We start from the raw sequence: 21,246 nt of genomic DNA, 5'->3' as shown, positions 1-21,246 counted from the left end.
TTTAGGTTTTGATGTATTATGATACACCCATAATAACTACTAAATTAATAAATTATTATTGTCTGTTTCAACATTTACTTTATTTCCAGATTGTATTGACAAATTCCATAAAATTACTGACTTATATTAAGTAAAATATTAGTATATTGATCATGATCAGAACAAACTGGAGTTTCTTAAAATTTTTGATGGTTTGGATTTGGGGATGTAAAAAATATGACATTAATTTAGTCCCTTTAAATAGGATGATAGTTGTTTGATTACTTAGAATGCTCTAAAATACATTTTCCAAACAATATGTGTTCATTGTAGAAAATAAAAAATATCAGGGCGGGGCCAAGATGGCCAATTAGAAGCAGCAGCGATCAGAGCCTCCCACTGAAGAATCATAATAGCGTGTGAATCCTGCACTGGCAACCAAGGTATGCAGGTTCTCTCATCAGAACTGACTAGGCGGCTGGTGTGATCCAAGGAGAGGAAGAAGAGCAATGTGGTGGGGTGGCCCACCTGAGCACCAACCACACGGGGCAGGAGAGCCCCCATCCCCCAGCCAAGGGAGCTGCTGAGTGAGAGTGTTACCGAGACGAGAGAAACAGTGCTTTTTCCACAGAACTGTGCAACCCACAGATGGGAAGATTCCACTTGCAAACCCACGCCACTGGGGCCTAGGATCCCGATCCCGGAGCCGTGCAGATTCTCAACAGCCTCTCAGGCCCTGCAGATTCTCAACAGCCTCTCAGCTAGAATCTGCCAAGGCTGCTGAGTTCCCAGAGGGAGGGACTACAAGCACCACAGCTGTGGCGGCCTGCTGCCTTAAGCCCTTTGAGCTCATTGGGGGAGGGGCAGCAGCCAGCACTGGGACTGATGACTGCCTAACAGGCTGAGTTCCCTGGGCGGGGGAAGGGCGGCAGCCATCTCTGTAGCTCTAGGCCATACTTTTTTCCGGCTGGAGCCAGGGAGGCTGGGCAGCTTGGTCCCTAGAGGTATCCCCCACAGCCCAACACACTGGCTGTGGCAGACTCAGGCCAGAGCATCTCTTCAGGCCTGGCCCTGACCCATCCTTCCATACTGGGTGGAGCCTACCTTCAGGAACTCCAACAACTCCAGCCAGGGGCTCAGGGACAGAAACCTGATCTCCCTGGGCCTGAGCCCCTAATGGGAGGGGTGGCTGCAGTCTCTGTACATCAGCAGACGTAGCCTTTCCTCTGGGTAGTTCTGAGGAATCCGGGCAGCCCAGACGAATGGGATGACCTCCAGTGAAGGACACCCCCTCCACCAAGGGACAGTCAAAGTGCTTCATTAAATGGGTCCCGGTCCCCGTGCCACCCAACTGGGTGAGACCCTCCAACAGGGGTTTTCGGACACCCTATCAGGAGTGACCCTATTGGCATCAGGTTGGTGCCCCTCGAGGTCAGAGATCCCAGAGAATGAGCAGGCACCTATCTTTGCTGTTCTCCATCCTCCTTGACTGACATCTCCAGGCATGAGAGCAAAGCAGATGAATATAGCCTGAAGTGAACCCCCAGCAAGCTGCAGCAGCCCTATGGAAGAGGGAACTGACCATTGAAAGAAAAACAGAAAGCAACAAAAACAGCATCAGCAAAAACAAAAAGTCCCCACAAAAACCCCATCCAAGGGTCAGCAGCCTCAAAGATCAAAACTAGACAAACTCATAAAGATGAGAAAGAATCAACAAAAAAATGCTGGAAACCTAAAAGGCCAGAGTACCTCTTCTCCTCCAAATGATTAGAATGCCTCTCCAGCAAGGGCACAGAACTAAATGGAGGATGAGATGGACAAATTGGCAGAATTAGGCTTCAGAAGATGGGTAATAAAAAACTCCGCTGAGCTAAAGGAGCATGTTCTAACCCAATGTAAAGAAGCTAAGAACCTTGATAAAGGTTAGAGGAGCTGCTAACTAGAATAAGCGATTTAGAGAGGAACATAAATGACCTGATGGAGCTGGAAAATACAACACGTGAACTTTGTGAAGCATACACAAGTATCAATAGCCGAATTGACCAAGCAGAAGAAAGGATATCAGAGTTTGAAGACCACCTTGCTGAAATAAGGCATTCAGACAAGATTAGAGAAAAAAGTATGAAGAGGAACAAAGCCTCCAAGAAATATGGGACTATGTAAAAAGACTGAACCTGTGATTGATTGGAGTACCTGAAGGAGACTGGGAGAATAGAAACAAGCCAGAAAACACGCTACAGATATTATCCAGAACTTCCCCAATCTGGAAAGATAGACCAACATGCAAATTCAGGAAACACAGAGAACACCGCTAAGATACTCATCGAGTGTATCAACCCCAAGACACATAAGCATCAGATTCTCCAAGGTCGAAATGAAGGAAAAAATGTTAAGGGCAGCCAGAGAAAGGCCAGGTCACCTACAATGGGGAGCCCATCAGACTAACAGCAGACCTCTCAGCAGAAAGTCTGTAAGCCAGAAGAGAGTGGGGACCAATATTCAACATTCTTAAACAAAAGGATTTTCAACCCAGAATTTCATATCCAACCAAACTAACCTTCATAAATGAAGGAGAAATAAAATCCTTTCCAGACAAGCAAGTGCTGAGGGATTTTTGTCACCACTAGGCCTACCTTGTAAGAGCTCCTGAAGAAACACTAAATATGGAAAGGAAAACTGATACCAGCCACTGCAGAAACACACCAAAATATAAAGACCAATGACACGATGAAGAAACTGCAACTAGTGTGCAAAATAACCAAATGGCATCATGATGACAGGATCAAATTCACATATAACAATACTAACTTTAAATGTAAATGGGCTAAATGCTCCAATTAAAAGACACAGACTGGCAAATTGGATAAACAGTCAAGGCCCGTCGGTGTGCTGTATTCAGAAGACCCATCGCACATGCAAAGACACACATAGGCTCAAAATAAAGGGATGGAAGAAAATTCATCAAGCAAATGGAAAGAAAAAAAAAAAAAGCACAGGGGTTGCAATTCCAGTCTCTGACAAAACAGACTTTAAACCAACGAGGATAAAAGACAAAGAACAACATTACATAATAATAAAGGGATCAATTCAACAAGAAGAGCTAACTATCCTAAATATATATGTACCAATACAGGAGCACCCAGATTCATAAAACAAGTTCTTAGAAACCTACAAAGAGACTTAGATTCCCATACAATAATAGTGGGAGACTTTAACACCCCACTGTCAATATTAGACAGATCAATGAGACAAAAAAATTAACAAGGTTATTCAGGGCTTGAACTCAGCTCTGGATCAAGTGGACCTAATAGACATCTACAGAACTCTCCACCCCAAATCAACAGAATATACATTCTTCTCAGCACCACACCACACTTTTTCTAAACTCGACCACATAATTGGAAGTAAAATACTCAGCAAATGAAAAATAACCGAAATCATAACAGTCTCTCAGACCACAGTGCAATTGAATTAGAACTGAGGATTAAGAAACTCACTCAAAACCACACAATTACATAGAAATTGAACAACCTGCTCCTGAATGACTGCTGGGTAAACAATGAAACTGAGGCAGAAATCAAGAAGTTCTTTGAAACCATGGAGAACAAAGAGACAACATACCAGAATCTCTGGGACACAGCTAAAACAGTGTTAAGAGGGAAATTTATTGCACTAAATGCCCACAACAGAAAGCTAGAAAGATCTGAAGCTGACACACTAAACTCACAATTAAAAGTGCTAGAGAAGCAAGAGCAAACTAATCCAAAAGCTAGCAGAAGACAAGAAATAATTAAAATCAGAGCAGAAATGAAGGAGATAGAGACATAAAAAACCCTCCAAAAAATCAATGAATCTAGAAGCTGGTTTTTTAAAAAATTAACATTAATAGATAGACTGCTAGCTAGACTGATAAAAAAGAAAGACAAGAATCAGATGGACATAATAAAAAATGATAAAGGTGATATCACCGCTGACCTGACAGAAATACAAACTACCATCAGAGAATAGTATAAACACCTCTATGCAAATAAACCAGAAAATCTAGAAGAGATGAATAAATTTCTGGACACTTGCACCCTCCCAAGACTAAACCAGGAAGAAGTTGAATCCCTGAATAGACCAATAACAAGTCTGAAATTGAGGCAGTAATTAATAGCCTACCAACCAAAAAAGAAAAAAAGAAAAAAAAAAAAAGGCCGGGACCAGATGGATTCACAGCCGAATTCTGCCAGAGGTACAAAGAAGAACTGATAGCATCCCTTCTGACACTATTCCAAACAATTGAAAAGGAGGGACCCTCCCTAACTCATTTTATGCAGCCAGCATTACCCTGATACCAAAACCTGGCAAAGACACAACAAAAAAAGAAAACTTCAGGCCAATATCCCCAATGAACATCAATGTGAAAATCCTCAATAAAATACCGGCAAACTGAATCCAGCAGCACATCAAAAAACTTATCCACTGCGATCAAGTCGGCTTTATCCTGGGGATGCAAGGCTGGGTTGAACATATGCAAATCAATAAAGGTAATCCATCACATAAACAGAACCAACAACAAAAACCACATGTTTATTTCAATAGATGCAGAAAAGGCCTTTGATAAAATTCAACATCCCTTCATGTTAAAAACTCTCAACAAACTAGGTATTGATAGAACATATCTCACAATAATAAGAGCTATTTATGACAAACCTACAACCAATATCATACTGAATGGGCAAAAGCTGAAAGCATTTCCTTTAAAAACCAGAACAAGACAAGGATGCCCTCCTTCACCACTCCTATCCAACAAAGTATTGGAAGTTCTGGCCAGGGTAATCAGGCAAGAGAAAGAAATAAAGGGTATTCAAACAAGAAAAGAGGAAGTCCAATTGTCTCTGTTTGCAGATGACAGTATTGTATGTTTAGAGAACCCCATCTCTCAGCCCCAAAACTCCTTAAGCTGATAAGCAACTTCAGCAGTCTCAGGATACAAAATCAATGTGCAGAAATCACAAGCATTCCTATACACCAACAACAGAAGCAGAAACCCAAATCAAGAATGAGCTCCCATTCACAATTGCCACAGAGAGAATCAAATACTTAGGAATACAGCTAACAAGAGAAGTGAAGGACCTCTTCAAGGAGAACCACAAACCACTGCTCAAGGAAATAAAAGAGGACACAAACAAATGGAAAAAACATTCCATCCTCATGGATAGGAAGAATCAATATCATGAAAATGGTCATACTGCCCAAAGTAATTTATAGATTCAATGCTATTCTCATCAAACTACCATTGACATTCTTCACAGAATTAGAAAAAACTACTTTAAATTTCAGGGAATCAAAGAAGACCCCATGTAGTCAAGATAATCCTAAGCAAAAACAAGAAAGCTGGAGGCATCACACTACCTGACTTCAAACTATACTACAAGGCTACAGTATCCAAAACAGCATGGTACTGGTACCCAAACAGACACATAGACCTATGGGACACAACAGAGACTTCAGTGATAGTGTCACACTTCTACAACCATCTGATCTTTGACAAACATCACAAAAACAAGCAATGGGGAAAGGATCACCTATTTAATAAATGGTGCTGGGAAAACTGGCTAGCCATATGAGGAAAACTGAAACTGGACTCCTTCCTTACACCTTATACAAAAATTAAGATGTATTAAAGTCTTAAAAGTAAAACCCAAAACCATAAAAACCCTAGAAGAAAACCTAGGCAATACCATAATTCAGGACGTAGTCATGGGCAAAGACTTCATGATAAAAATGCCAAAAGCAGTTGCAACAAAAGCCACAATTGACAAATGGTATCTAATTAAACTAAAGAGCTTCTGCACAGCAAAAGAAACTATCATCAGGTTGAACAGGCAACCTACAGAATGGGAGAAAATTTTTGCAATCTACCCATCTGACAAAGGTCCGGACTTTACAAGGAACTTAAACAGATTTACAAGAAAAAAACAACCCCAACAAAAAGTGGGCAAAGAATATGAACAGACACTTCTCAAAAAAGACATTTATGTGGCCAACAAACATATGAAAAGAAGCTCAACATCACTGATCATTAGAGAAATGCAAATCAAAACCACAATGAGATACCATTTCATGCCAGTCAGAATGCTGATTAATAAAAAGTCAGGAAACAATAGATACTGGCGAGGCTGTGGAGAAATAGGAATGCTTTTACACAGCTGGTGGGAATGTCAATTAGTTCAACCATTGTGGAAGACAGTGTGGTGATTCCTCAAGGATCTAGAACCAGAAATACCATTTGACCCAGCAATTCCATTACTGGGTATATACCCAAAAGAATATAAATCATTCTACTATAAAGACACATACACATGTATGTTTATTACACTATTTACAAAAGCAAAGACATGGAACCAACCCTAATGCCCATCAATGATAGACTGGATAAAGAAAATACGGTACATATACACCATGGAATACTATGCAGCCAAAAAAAGGAATGAGATCATGTCCTTTGTAGGGACTTGGATGAAGCTGGAAGCCATCATTCTCAGGAAACTAACACAGGAACAGAAAACCAAACACCTCTTGTTTTCATTAGGTAGGAGCTGAACAATGAGAACACATGGACACAGGGAGGGGAACAACACACACCAGGGCTTGTTGGGGGTTGGGGAGTGAGGGGAGGGAACTTAGAGGACGGATCAACAGGTGCAGCAAACCACCATGGCACACGTATACCTATGTAACAAACCTGCACGTTCTGTACATGTATCCCAGAACTTAAAAAAAAAATACAAAAAAGTAAAAGTGGAAAATAAAAATTACCAATGACCTAACGTCTGAGACAACTACTATTAACATTTTGCTAGTTTAAAAAAACTCAACATTTGATTATAACCATAAAACATGTTTGATATTTTTGTTCTTAGCTATCCAGAAACAAATATAAATTTGTATTTATAAAATTAAAAAATACTTATAAAAATATAAAAGATACTAATAAAATTTTTTAAAGTTGTGAAAATATTCATTTTATTACCTTTAAATATACATTTTTCTCTGCTGAGTTATAGTAAGAAGTCTAGCTTCTAGCTTGATTTGTGGAGGTTTTACTTTTTATTATTTGCCATTTTATCTAGAAGCAAAGTTGCCGATTATGATCCTTGAGGGTGATTGATACCATTTGAGATATTTTAAAGTCTTCTGAATCAGATGTTTAGCTCAGGCTAGAACATATGCTTTAGTTAGAGTTAGGGGAGCAGAAATCATTCCCTCAAATTTTTAGTGAAGTTCAAGCGTTAGAGAAACATTCCAGATTGACTGATGATGTTATCTTAGAAGACATCATAAACACTGATAAGTACACAGAAAACCTGTCCACTTTGACCACACTCAGAAATAATAGGAAAGAACTATAAAACTCTAAACCCATAGAGGGAAAGTATATCAGGAAAATATACTCAGCAAACAACAGAGATTGAAAATAGCATATTATACAAAAATTGTGCTATAGTGTAGCATAATTGTATATACATTGGCAATAGTGTAGATTGTAGGAGTGTCATGCAAATGAAGGGAAATGCTGTGTACAGCTGGAAATAAAGCTTTGCTTATGAAGAGTACACTGACAGTAACTGTATAATACATTGGTAATGGGCAACAGAGATTCTTCTTGGTTTCATAATTTTGTGAAATTATGAATGACTACATGTGTAATATTGAATATTTAACACTTATTTTTGGAAATATACACTGAAGGTGGTTTAGAAAAAAATAACAAATAGTAACACTGCCAGGAAAATTAGGCATCAAGATGTAAGTACAAATTCACTTCGGTTCACATACACATGTTTATAGCATTTTGCCATTTAAGTGAACTGGATGGAGTTCAACCTCAGAGTATAAGATAAGGTAACTCAAAATCCAGACCACGTTGATACTATAAAATGTGTCTCCACAATCATATTTGTTGAACACCCCTGTCTTTGTCTGTGCTGCTATAACAGAGTACCTGCGACTTGGTAATTTACAAAGAACAGAAAATTATTTCTCACAGTCCTGGAGGCTGAAAGCGCTAGAACAAGGCACAAACATTTGGTGTCGGTCAGGGCTGCATCCTCCAGCAGGGAAGCATGCTGTATTTTCACATGGAAAGAGCTGGGAAGGTGAGAAAGGAAGAACTGCTTTTGCCAAGTCCTCTTACAAGGGTGTTCAATCTTGCCCATGAGGCAGGAGCCCACATAGCCCAATCGCCTGTCAAAAATCCCACCTCCCAACATCACCACATTGGCAACACTTGAAATTTAAAGGTGGATACATTCAAATCACCTCATTCTGCCTGACCCCGCCACCAAATTCACGTTCTCTCAGAGATTCACTCAGTCTCTCATTCAACACACATTTATGAAATAGTTTAGTCAACAAATATGAACGAATGAATGAGGACAGTAGACTATAGATTACAGCAGAACCATGCATGAAGGCAAATGCTGTGTACAGCTAGAAATAAAGCTTTGGTTATGAAGAATACAGGTCTCTTCAAGAATTATTCAAAAATTGTACATGGCAATTTTTTAAAGCATCTGGATCAATTAATATAAAACATAATACAGAGTGCAATTGTGTATAGGGAAATGGGAAGAATATTTTGACAAGCTTTAATTATATCCCAGCCCAAAGACAAAGGTCTTCTCTAGAAGCAGGTTACAAGAAGAGCAGAGGCAGAGAGCAGGGGATTATTATTCAACCCTGCTGTGATTCACCCTTCATTTGGATTCAGATTGGCCTGGCCTCTACTCTTAGCCCAGCTGTGTCTCCACCCACTGGGGAAAGAGTTGAGTCAAGGCAATTATCCTGCTAATTTATCTAAAAATGACAAAATTGAAGAAATAGTTTTCTCAGCTCCCTCTGAATTATCCAGGCAGGGGGTCCAGCATGATTACGTTTCTGAGGGAATCTTTCCCTCCCTTTCATTTTGCATCTGTGTACACAGGCTCTTTCTCCCATCTCTGCAGCGGAAGTTAGCCTTCTGTTAAATATTTTAAATCCTGTGTCTTTATAATCTGGCCATGAGGTGACTATATGGATCTGAGAAGTTCATGTCTAAGACACACACACACACACACACACTGTCTCTCTCTCTCTCTCGCTGTCTCTCACAAAATGGAGATCCATTCCTATAATAATTCTCTATATTTCCTCAGTGCCAATTCAAGAGCAGAGTCTTGTACAGTATGGACCAAGATTTGCTAGAGGCTTACTTTAAAGGCTTACTCTAAGCTTGTTTTTCTAAGCAGATTCTATGCTCTTTGAAGAGAAGGACTATGCCATTTATTTCTAATAGCAGCCTCTGTAATACTTAAAATGGTGCTAGCCACATAGCTATTTTTCAGTAAAGTACTTTTGAAATTAAAATCTCAGTGTAGTGTTTATTTAACGTGGTGTTAAATCTTCTAAGCACAGTGCCTCCGAGCTCCAGGCATGTGTGACATTGATGTAGGGATGGAGGCATGCTTTGTTTTTTTTTTTTTCCTTTTTTCTTTTTCTATAGCCTCAGAGGTGAGGTGATATGGTTTATAGGGGCTACCTGGCGTATCTTAATCTGTTCATGCTGTGGTGAGGACAGCAGCGGCAGAGCCCAGCTAAGACATAGGAGCTCTGTGGATGGCTATAAGAATTCAGTAATTCTTCAAATTGCCATTCTTTGAATATTCCTTCAATATTTATTTAAAGAAACTACTGAATAAAGTATGAAAGAAGGATAAAGAAAGAGAACCAGTTGTGGTAGTTCTCAGGTTTTCTATAATAATCACCAGAAAGTCTCTTTTGACCTGATACTTGCAGTTTCCTCTTAGCAAAACAAACACACACACAACACACCACTGTGGGCAGTCAGATGTAGCTTCCTTAGAAGGAAGGCAGTGTCAGCAAGGTCCTGAGGGTTCCTGTATCAGTCTGTTCTCACACTGCTATGAAGAAATACCCAAGACTGGGTAATTTATAAAGAAAAGAGATTTAATTGACTCACAGTTCCGCATGGCTGGGGAGGCCCCAGGAACCTTACAATCATGATGGAAGGGGAAGCAACACATCTTTCTTCACACGGTGGCAGGAGAGAAAAGAATGAGAATGAGCGAAGGGGGAAGCTCCTTATAAAACCATGAGATCTTGTGAGAACTCACCCACTATCACCGAGAACAGCATGGAATTACCTCCCACCGGGTCCCTCCCACTACACTTGAGGATTATGGGAACTCCAATTCAAGATGAGATTTGGGTGGGGACACAGTCTAACCATGACAGTGTCCAATCTCCCCTAACCTGTGCCCCCACCTTTAGAGGAGTTTATTCTTTCCATCTATAAGCAGTTTTCTCTGAGAAGAGTTCAAGTAAAGATAACTTTCTTTGTCTCATTCTTGTCCAGTGACATACGGTGACTCTTTAAAAGTAATCACTAAGTGCAGTTGCCCAGTCACCACGCAATCTGGCTCAGGGAAAAGCTTGTGATGTAAAAAGTTGGGATGAATTATTGAGCTTTGGGACATGGCTGACCCATGGGCTACAACACAAATGAAATATCCTGGACTCAAGCTAAAGTCTCCCCTAACTTTTGGAGATGACTTTTCGGAGAGTTTCAATATAGACATGAAAAATAGGAACTGCTTGGATTGTAGTTATTATTTTTCCTGCTTCCTGGGCTCTGTCTGGTAAGACTAACTTACTGAAGAGTTTGTATTCTCACCCATGCTCCACAGTGAACGTGGCTGGGGAAGCTGCTGCAGGTGTACAATGTTCTAGAGCTTCTGGAGGTTAAGCTCTCAGCAACGTCTAATTGGAAGCAACCAACAAGAGGGCCACAGAGATAGCTGGACTTAACCTTCTTTATAAAAATTTGCATTGTTAATCCTTAATCATAGTTTTCAGTATTAAAATGTATTGGTCTGAATCTACATTAGCATCCTCAGGGATTTAAAAGCAATTACATTTAAAAGTGAAATTGCAGTCCACACATAAACAGGAATGATCTTTAAAGCAAATTAAACAAAAGGCTCTAATTACAAATCCATTTAATTTACAGACAGAGAATTAACCTTTGGCTCACTGGTAAGTAAATATGCAGAGAAACAATAATCCAAAATTTAATAACATGAACAAAGTATTTCTTATAAGCTTTAGCGCTGATGTTTGATCAGTTTCCATATCACTTCACCTTTTGAATTTTAAAATATTTAAGAAGAAATCAGTGTGTGGAGAGAAGAGAATCTGTTCTAAGATGGATTCTGCTTACTCTCTCTCATTTATTATGTCTGAAGATTATTATCTCACAGGGAGATTCATGCTATAAAAACTGAATTTTACAAAAAGTTTTTTTTTTCCACACTGCTTTTATTTTTGTTAGGTGCCCTCATCATGTAGGGTAGCCTGGAATTTACAATAGTTTAACCTGGAGCCTCTACCAATCTTCCCAACTCCACTTGAAAAACTGCCTTGAGTTTGCAAATCTCCAAAGTAAATTCACACCAATCATGTTGCTACACTCAGCATCATAGTTAAATAAAAATTCCCTCTTTTAGGAGCAATTTACAGAAAACAGAGGCTCATCAAATGAGGGTGTTGAGACTTGGCTATGAGAATTCAAGGTACTGTAAAATTTGGCTTATCTATTTTACTAACGTCATTCCCTTTATTCCTAAACTAGCTATTATACAGTTAGAATAAACTGAATAAACACAAATTAATTACAACTCATGACCCCTTTCATTAGCTAATACCTCATTTTTTGATCAAGGTTCCATCTCAACACTATCACAATGGCAATTAAATTTCAACAGGATTTTTGGAGGGTACCTTCAAGCTATAGCAATAATAGAGTTTTGGGTTCCTAGGAATTCATGTTGGTTCAGAGCTATTGAACAGAAATTGCTAAAAAAAAAAAATGGCTAATTTCCTTCTCTAATGCACAATATGGTAAATAGGTAAATGGTTGCCAGTCTCTAGAAAAGTATTAGAGGAAGATTTATACTGCGTGTTTTCAAGAGTAGAAGGATTGTCATAAAGAAGACCTGGTCTTCTCTCCATGTAAGGGGGTCAGGGACTGGTAACAAGCTAACGTCTGGAAATTGGTTGAAGAGCCACAACTCTGTATGAAAGTGATTCAAGACAGACTTCTCCTCACCAGAGCAAGACAAATCAAATTAAACTTTAGGAGTCTGTCCATCTATTTCAGTCCTAGTGAGAGAACAATCAATTAGCCAACACCAAAGAACTTTGTAGGTGAAAAAGCCCTGACTGCTTAGCTTTTCTGCCCACTACAATAACTACAAGCCCCTGTCTGGAGATCAAGTGCTGCTACTTGTTTCCCATCATCTGGGCTCCCATCATCTCCACTGAATTCAGGAGCCCAGTTAAATGAAGCATCTCCTTTTGTCATTTCATTCCTTTAGAGGACAGCCACCACACAGTGTTTCTGGGATGCTTTGCACCTTCAGCAATTTTATAAAACCTTGGAGAAGGAGACTGTTCTCTGAAATCTTCCAGGAGACACATGTAGGCAATAGGCGGGTGCCTAAATACACTCCAGCCTTCCAATCTCCATAAGCATTTGGATACAATATACGAAAGAAGAATTGGCATCTCAACTTCATTCAGCTTAGGTCACCTTTGGGTCCAGGTTTAAGCAAACTGTTAGAACCATGCCAAGGTGCTCAAGATAACACATTGAATTCAGAATATCTGAGTAGTGTACCTTATAAATAAATGTAGCCCAATCCAACATGGATTTCTTCCCACCCTGATCCAATATCCCTAAAATCCATTCACATGTATATTCCCCAGGTTTTCATCAGTATAAATTGGTAAAAATATGGTAATTATTTTGGGATACATGGGACCTCTTCCTAGGCCACTCTTTGTACCCAGCTCCCAGGTCCTACTGGGACCTGAGGCTGGTTATAGGTCTAGAAACAATGAGAAGTGGTAGGGATGGGTCTTCAGGAGGATCATTATTTCCTGCAAAGCCACTCTTAGGAAAGATCATTGCAAGCTCTTCAGAGAAGAAATGGAGAGCTACTTTTTTTTTTTTTTTAAATAGAAGGAAAGGATTCAGCAGAATTGGGGTATTCAACGTCCTCAGCTATGAATTCAATTTGTATTGTAATTTAGTCACCTATAAATTCCGACTTTGTGTTTAATTTTCAGAAATATTGATCCCGTGTGTACAGGAGGTAAGAATTTTTTTTTTTTTCCCAGGGAAATTACAAATGTTTTTCTAGATCCTTACTGTGTCATGATTAGAAAATTTAAACCTCTGAAATGACAATTTTCTTCCTGTAAGCTCCATGAGTAGACAAAGAACTCCTCCGTTTTTAATTTCTTAATTTCTAATATAATATCAGATGGATGCAGCAACTTGGTCACCCAAAAAACCTTCGCTTTTGTTGGCACTCGCTTGCAAGTGTTTTCAAGTCATAATTTCAGTTTTTTGCCACTGGATATTATGGAGTACTATTAGCCCATTAACTATTAGCAGCAGAGTTATTAATGCTTCTATGTAATATGTATTTATATTGATATAATCAATATAAATTATTATATTTAATCAGAACAGAGAATAAATTTCAGATTCCTTCCCCTGAGATTCTTTTCATCTGAAATCACGTTCAGTACCAAGCTTAAACCATCAGGATTCACTCAAGAAAACAATCACTAAAATATTATGGGATTTACTATAGAAATTAGGACATATGCATATATGGGAGGAGCTAGGAAAGTGAAGATCAAGAAGAGAGGAATCAGAAGATCAGAAAAAGTCACTAATACCACAGCCTGAAACATTGGTGCTGATGTGCAGGCAAAACTTGTGGGAAAATTCTCAACACAGAAACGCCCCCAAAATGTTGGTTTTAAGCAGAATTTGCCAAAAAGTATTCCGCTGAAGTGCAATGTAAGGGGAGAGCTCATAGTGAGGTCTGTGGAAGCTGCCACCTCTAAGGGAAATACAGCCAAGTATTTGGTGATTGGTGTGAGTTACCTTTGGCTGGCACAGCCAGGAGCTGAGAAAACAAGCTGAAAGCCAGAGCCCTTTAGGCACATTTACACTGTCTGTCACCTTGTCTGATTGCCATCATCTTCCCAGAGTAATGGCTTCTGTTGCTCTTCTGCTTTCCAAATATCACACAAGGACCTCTCGTGGCCAGATTTAGCCCAGGACATTATGGGAAGGATATTTGGAAGATGTTCCCAGCCTCAGACTGGAGTGGCAATGCCATGTTGACAAAACACAATCTAGTGTGCAGACGGCAGGATGGTGCAGTGTGTGAAATAGTTTTGTGAATTAACAAGCAACTTAATAGAATAGATCCGTGTAATATTTCTTTATTTGGTTGTCAAGAAGGGTGATACAGATAATAATGTACACTCTCCTCACTCCCTTATGTGGTACAAGAACCTGAAGATGTATTCAGTTCCAGAAAAGAAGACATCCATTGTGGTCAGTTCTGTGGAAGCTCTCAGTCCAGGGTCTGGTGTTTTTCAGAGACAGGCATGTCTCAGTGCAAAGCTTGACTGTAGATGGGGACAGTCAGACTTCATAGTGGCCATCTTCAGGCACCTACACACCCTTTCCTACATGAGTTGCTACTTAATTTTGGAGTAGTGCTTTGCAAGGTCTGTGCTCTCTCTATTTCAGAAAACATATAACATTTCTCTTCCTCCCAAAACTCATTCATGTAAAGAAACTCTCTTTAATTCTAGAATCCTGCAGCCTCAAAAATGTCATCTCTTGGGAAAATTCAGTCTTATTGTTTTGAAGGACTTGGCCTTACAAAACAAAGTCTGTGTGGAATTGTCTTTTGAGTCATCCACCCCTACTTGCTACAGTTCCTTTATTTACCCCAAATTAGTAAGTTATTTTTCTTACCTTTCATTTTTTTTTTGAAACAAGACTTAAGTGTATTTCTCATTTACACTGCCCTTTAGCAAATGTTAATAAATATCTTTTGACTAAATCAAGTAGGTTACTATTTCAACTGTTTCCTAGATAGTTGAAATGTTAGCCATATTGAAAAATAATATTTTTCATATTGAGTTAGTATGTTCTATACTAACTTTAGAAAAATGTCAGGGTTTTGATAACATGTGGTACACTTTTAAAGATTATAGGACAAACCTCTAGGTTTGATGTATTGTTTGGTTATAAACGATGAATTTTTCAAATGGGGTTATGTTTTGTAATTTAAAATTACATATGTCAAAGATATTTGATATGCAGGTAGATGCTAAGAATTAAGTGATTGTATTGTGGAGACTTTAATAGAAAGAACTACTAGTTTTGTGCCCTGAAGTGTTATAGGCTCTATTTTGATATAGGAGATACTACATATGTAAGCCTGTGTGTGTGTATGTGTGTGTGTGTGTGTGTGTGTATTTACCTTCATGTTTACTCATGCCAGTATCAGAGAAATTACTTGTTAGGGACTAGCACCACTTCTCCTCACACTCTTGTTAATTACAGAGCAATCTCATATTTCATCATTATTACCGCAAAAGAGATTTTGCTGTTGGTACTTTTGTATCCTCAGGCTCCTCAGGCTCTACTGCGTCTGTAGTCTCATTTACTTACTGAGGCGGGAGAATGGCGTGAACCCGGGAAAAAGAATGACAGATGTAGGACAAACAGCGGTTTAGATGATTGAGCTTTAGGTCTGTTATCAAAATGACCTTACTCATACTGAAGCCCAGAATTTGGCAGGCTTATCAAACAGACACATACAATATTGGACCAAGACATATACATCATCTCCACCCTTGCTGTTGGGCAGAGCTGGTCCTAAGGGTAACCTACACTGTTTCTGGGCAAGCTGCTTCCTAAACAGGATGAAGGGCAGAGCTGAGTTAAGCATGCCCAGTAGAATGGACTAAATATTTGTATTCCCCCAAAATTTATATGTTGAAATCCTAACCCTAATGTGATGGTATCAGGAGGTGCGCAGCCTTTGGGAGATGATTAGGTCTTGTGGGTGGAGCCCACATGAATGGGACTGGTGTTATGGAAAGGATCTCAGAGAAAGCTCTGTTGCCTTCTTTCTGCAATGTGAAGACACAGTAAGAAAATAATACTCTATGAACCAGGAAGGGAGACCTCATCATATTCTGTGAATCTTCCTATACGTTAATCTTAGACTCCCCAGCCTTCAGAACTGTGAGAAATAAATGTTTTTTTGTTTAAGCCACCTAAATTGAGACATCCAGTTTATTATTCCCAAATTCACCCATAAGATACACTTTTCCAAATCCCTTGAGATACAGCAATTATAGGAGTGGGTAGGCCAGAAGTGACACTAAAAGTTCTTCTCTTAGAAAGGAGACAGGAGGAAAGAGGAATAAGTTTTATCTCCTAAGACTACTAGATGAAGAGATTATTCAGGTAGCTATGACTAAACAAATTGCTTCAGTTTATACCTTTTCTGATTCCCTTTGTTCTTGAGACTCCACAGGCCACTAAGTCTATTCCTGTCATACAAATTCAGTAGAGGTTGGTAGTGGGTAGGCATCTGTATTTTGAAAAGGGTTCCTAAATAAATCTGAAATATCCCCTCATCTACTTATTACTCTCTGTTAGGAACCACTGGTTTAGATTCTGGATGTGCCAACTGATGTTCCCTCATAGCATTTACAAATCCTCGATTTCTATTGCTCCTCTGGCTCTGACTCAATGCTTGATAGGCCCTGCAGGTTTGCATATGTTCTAGTTTTCTGGTCCTGGAGTTTCATCCAGGCCTCAAGCATGCTGCCATCCATGTAGCAACCAAGTTAAAGAAGAAGGGTAATGAGGCAAGAACGTGCTTGCAAGAGAGTGACTGCCTTCGTGGCCAGCACTGATTGGGAACAGGGTAGTTGGCTCCTGTGATGCTCCAACTGTAGGTCAGCAGCTTGAAGCCCTGGGCTGCCACCAAATCAAAGAACTTTTCTGAACAGGGTTAGAGAAAAACAAGGAGAGAAAAGAAGAACTGTCACGGGGCATGTGGGAAGGACATCTTTTGAGTGTGTAGCAAAGATGTTCTTTGGTGTCTACTTCAGGGCTCACAAACTGGCTGATGTGTTTGAGAAAAATGGAGTTTGATTGCCTTGAGGTCATAGCTTCTCCAGTTTGCTACTGTCATTCTCTTCCATTTGACTATTTTTTTGTTGTTGTTGTTTTCACAGTAGGCCGAAGCCCAAATTGATGTTATCTGCTTGGACCGGAAAGTATAGAGTTTTTTGCCCCAGGTTTAGTTTGAACTTCACATCCTTTTTGTTTTGTTTTAAAAACAAAATAATCCAAACTCTCGGTCCTCAGTCTGCAGCCTCATCTGGTTCCCTTGGAAAATGATCTCTTATTTTCTTGTTATTATGCTTAGTTCCTTCCTTCACCTCAATGTCATTCAAAAGTACCTCTGCAGTGACTAAGTGAAGTCATTTACTGATTAGATTGGTACTGGGACTTTTAAATTCAAAGAATATGATATGCAACCATGTTATGGGCTAATTGTATCCCCCACCACCCTGCTTCGATTTATATGTTGAAGCCCTACCCCCAGTACCGCAGAGCATGACTGTATTTGGATATAGGACTTTAAACTGATTAAGAACAGATACTACACTAGGTCTTAGCCCAAAGGCCTAAAAGCCGATTGGAGATAGGGCCTTTCAAGAGGCAGTTAAGTTAAAATGACGCTGTTTGGGTGGGCCCTAATCCAGTCTGACTGGTTCCTTGTAAAAAGAGAATAAATTTGTACATACAGAGAGATCCAGAGGTGCCTGCGCACAGGGGAAAGACCACGTGACTACACCTCGAAAAGGCGACCATCTGCAAGCCGAGGACAAAGGTCTCTGGAGAAACCCACCCTGCCTGTACCTCGATCTTGGACTTCCAGTGTTCAGAACTGTGAGAAGATACATTTGTGTTGTTTAAGCCACCCAGTCTGGTATTTTGTTATGGCAGTCTTAGCAAACTAAAATAAACCATTTACATGGGAACTTGCCTCTGAGTATGTATACTGGGATTGGAGTGGGGGAGAAGGAGATTCTACCATCATTGATATTTTTGTCCAAAAAAAAAAAAGCCTTATGTAACAGTATATCCATTTATGCTAAACATTCTGTCTTCCTTATTTAGCACACATCACTAAGCAGACCATATTCCAAGCTCGACTTCCCCGGAGCCTCCTTTCTCTTTAAAGGACTGATTGATTATGATATGCAGCTACAAATTAAAGACAATCTAGTATCATTCACTGGTCTGCTTGTCACTCAAACCAAATGGCCTACATATAGCATGGGCTCAAGGGACCCCAAAAGAGAATCTAGGTCACCCTGCCTTATGGTTTCATTTTTCCCCCCATAGGCTCGTGGGCCCATGTTGTGTCCAAAATGAAGTGTAGGGATAAATATAGCTACATGGAAACTGTGGAATCTGAGCTCATACGGGGGAAACATAAGGGAAAGCTGAGCACACACATAATAACTTTGATAGACAGGAAAGCCGTGGGGACATCTTGGGGAAAACACTCCTGTCTGCTGTTTACTGCTCCTTAGCAGATTTCTTGGTGTAAATAACATAGTTGTTGATTTTTTTTTTTTTAAAATCTCTATTTCCTATTTCAACATAGCATTTCAGTTCCTTTATCTTCAAACATTTTTCGCGTGATTTTTCTTCACTTAGTAAGCACTTTTAAAGCCTGGTATTGCGCTTGGCATTGGAGATAGAAACATGGGTCAGCATACAACCTGCCCTCAAGAAATTAATTAGTTTAGAAGGAGGGGACAGACATATAAACAAATAATTACAAGGTGTTTTAGCACTGCTCAGCTTACACAGATGGATTATGTCATATAGCCAAAGGGAAGCCACTGGACTTTCTTTCTTTTTTTTTTTTTTTTTGAGATGGAGTCTTGCTCTATTGCCCAGGCTGGAGTGCAGTGGCGTGATCTCAGCTCACTGCAACATCCGCCTCCTGGGTTCAAGCAATTCTACTGCCTCAGCCTCCCGAGTAGCTGGGATTATACCTGCCACCATGCTCAGCTAATTTTTTGTATTTTTAGTAGACATGGGGTTTCACCATGTTGGCCAGGCTGGCCTTGAACTCCTGACCTCAAGATCCTCCCACCTCAGCCTCCCAAAAGCTTTGGGATTACAGGCTTGAGTCACCACGTCTGGCCAGCCACTGGCCATTCTTTGTAGGGGATGTTGCTGATGTCCTCCACATCAGGGGTTTGTACTGGCCCGTGGCTTGTTAGGAACTTGGCTGCACAGCAGGAGGTGAGGGACGGGCCAGCATGCATCACTGCCTGAGCTCCACCTCCTGTCAGATCAGTGGCAGCATTAGATTCTTATAGAAGCTCAAACCCTATTGTGAACTGTGCAGGCAAGGGATCTAGGTTGTGCACTCCTTATGAGAATCTAATGCCTAACGATCTGAGGTGGAACAATTTCGTCCCTTACCCCCTACCCCACCATGGAAAAATTGTCTTCCACAAAACCATTCCCTGGTGCCAAAAAGGTTGGGAACTGCTGCTCCATTTGAAGACCTAGGAGAACATTTGCCTGAGGAACCATGATGATTCCGCATCCCATATTTGATAGGACTGATAGAATTCTTATGAGAAAATTTGTAACATAACATGATTTTAGTAAATGGGTTATGTGTGTTGGTATCTGAGAATCCCGCCCTTTGCAACATCCCCTAAACACACACAGAGAATAGGAAGCAGTACTTTGGGTTAGGCTTTCTTCATTGTCAGAATTCTGTAAGAAGGCAAAGTGTGTGTGGGGAGGGTGGGAGAGTATAAGCAGGGAGCCCTGGGCAGGGGAAAGGTTGATGGTGGATGAGGTAAAGTCTGCACCTTGAAGGGCCTAGGTCCTCATGTGGAATGAGAGATTCAGATGGTTGGGCCAAAGGCATAATTGCTTACCCAGCTCCTTCCTCTATCCCCATGCCCTGCCCCAAACACATTTTGTCAAGCTTTGGAAACTTCACTGGAGTCCCTTCAGTAAAAACTTTAAAGCATGAAGGCCAGACCATAGTTCCTTCAAGGAGAGACAAACATGGTGGCATTCATTAAGGGTGGAGTGGAGAAGGGATATTGTCCCCAATCAGCAATGAGTGGATCCCTTTCGTCTGGTGGAGTACCAGGCACTAAACAGCATCATCACACAACCTGTATGCAGCTCAGGAAGCAGGGCTCTATCTACCCAGAGAAATAGTTCATGGTAAGTTTTTCCTGGAACAGGAAAGCTAAAGAGTCTCATTCATGGGCCAGCACCCCAGGACTTCAGCAGGAACATGTAAGTCTCCTCAAGGTGTCAGCTTCGTCATTAAGTAGTCCCTAAATCTATCACATGTGGATAAGCCAACTTGACATTTTTGCCATTTACATTTAACACCTGTAGTGCTCTTTACTTAACTGTTTCTGGGAATAAACTCATTTGGAAATTCTAAATAACTCTAACCTTGCTTAGGACAAATACCTAGTGTGTGAAAGCCTAAGTTCTATGCGCACGTTGTATTTTTAAAAATGTAGATAAAAATATAGGTAAAACATCAAAAGCCGGTAATTTGCATGTTACTTAAAATCTTCTCAAGTACTAGTTTAGGTAACACTATCATATCGTATTTATTTAAAAATTTGATTTGTTTATACATTTAGTAAATGTGTTTTTCTAAACTGTCTTAATTCCTTTGCAGAGCATGGTGGATGCTATAGCTTGGATGTTTGTCCCCTCCAAATCTCATGTTGAAATTTGTCCCCATTGTTGTAGGTGGGGCCTAATGGAGGTGTTTGGGATATGGGGGTGGACTCCCCATTGAAAGATTATAGTGGGGTGCAGGGTGAGTGAGTTCGCTATTAATTCCTGTGAGAGCTGGCTGGTAAAAAAAAGTCTGGCACCTGCTCTCTCTCTCTCTCTCTCTCTCTCTCTCTCTCTCTCTCTCTCTCTCTCTCTTCTCTGACACAATCAGCTCCCCCTCATCTTCTACCATGAGTGGAAGCAGCCTGAGGCCCTCACAAGAATCACATGCTTCTGTCATGCTTCCTGTATAGCCTACAGAGCTGTGAACCAAATAAACCTCTGTTGTAAATTATTCAGTCTCAGGTATTCCTTACAACAACACTAAACAGGCTGAGACAGTGCAGCACATATAAACAGGAAACGTGGGTACCAGTGTGATGATGTTGGGGTAAATTGGTCGTCTTGGGAGGCAAGTCCTTGTTGGCTTTCCACCAGTAGAAGCCCTTCCTGGAGTTTGCAGT

Source organism: Macaca thibetana, chromosome 11 (assembly GCF_024542745.1).
Source record: "Macaca thibetana thibetana isolate TM-01 chromosome 11, ASM2454274v1, whole genome shotgun sequence".
In the NCBI taxonomy this organism is placed as follows: domain Eukaryota; kingdom Metazoa; phylum Chordata; class Mammalia; order Primates; family Cercopithecidae; genus Macaca; species Macaca thibetana.
Note: the sequence above shows the minus strand (reverse complement) of the source record.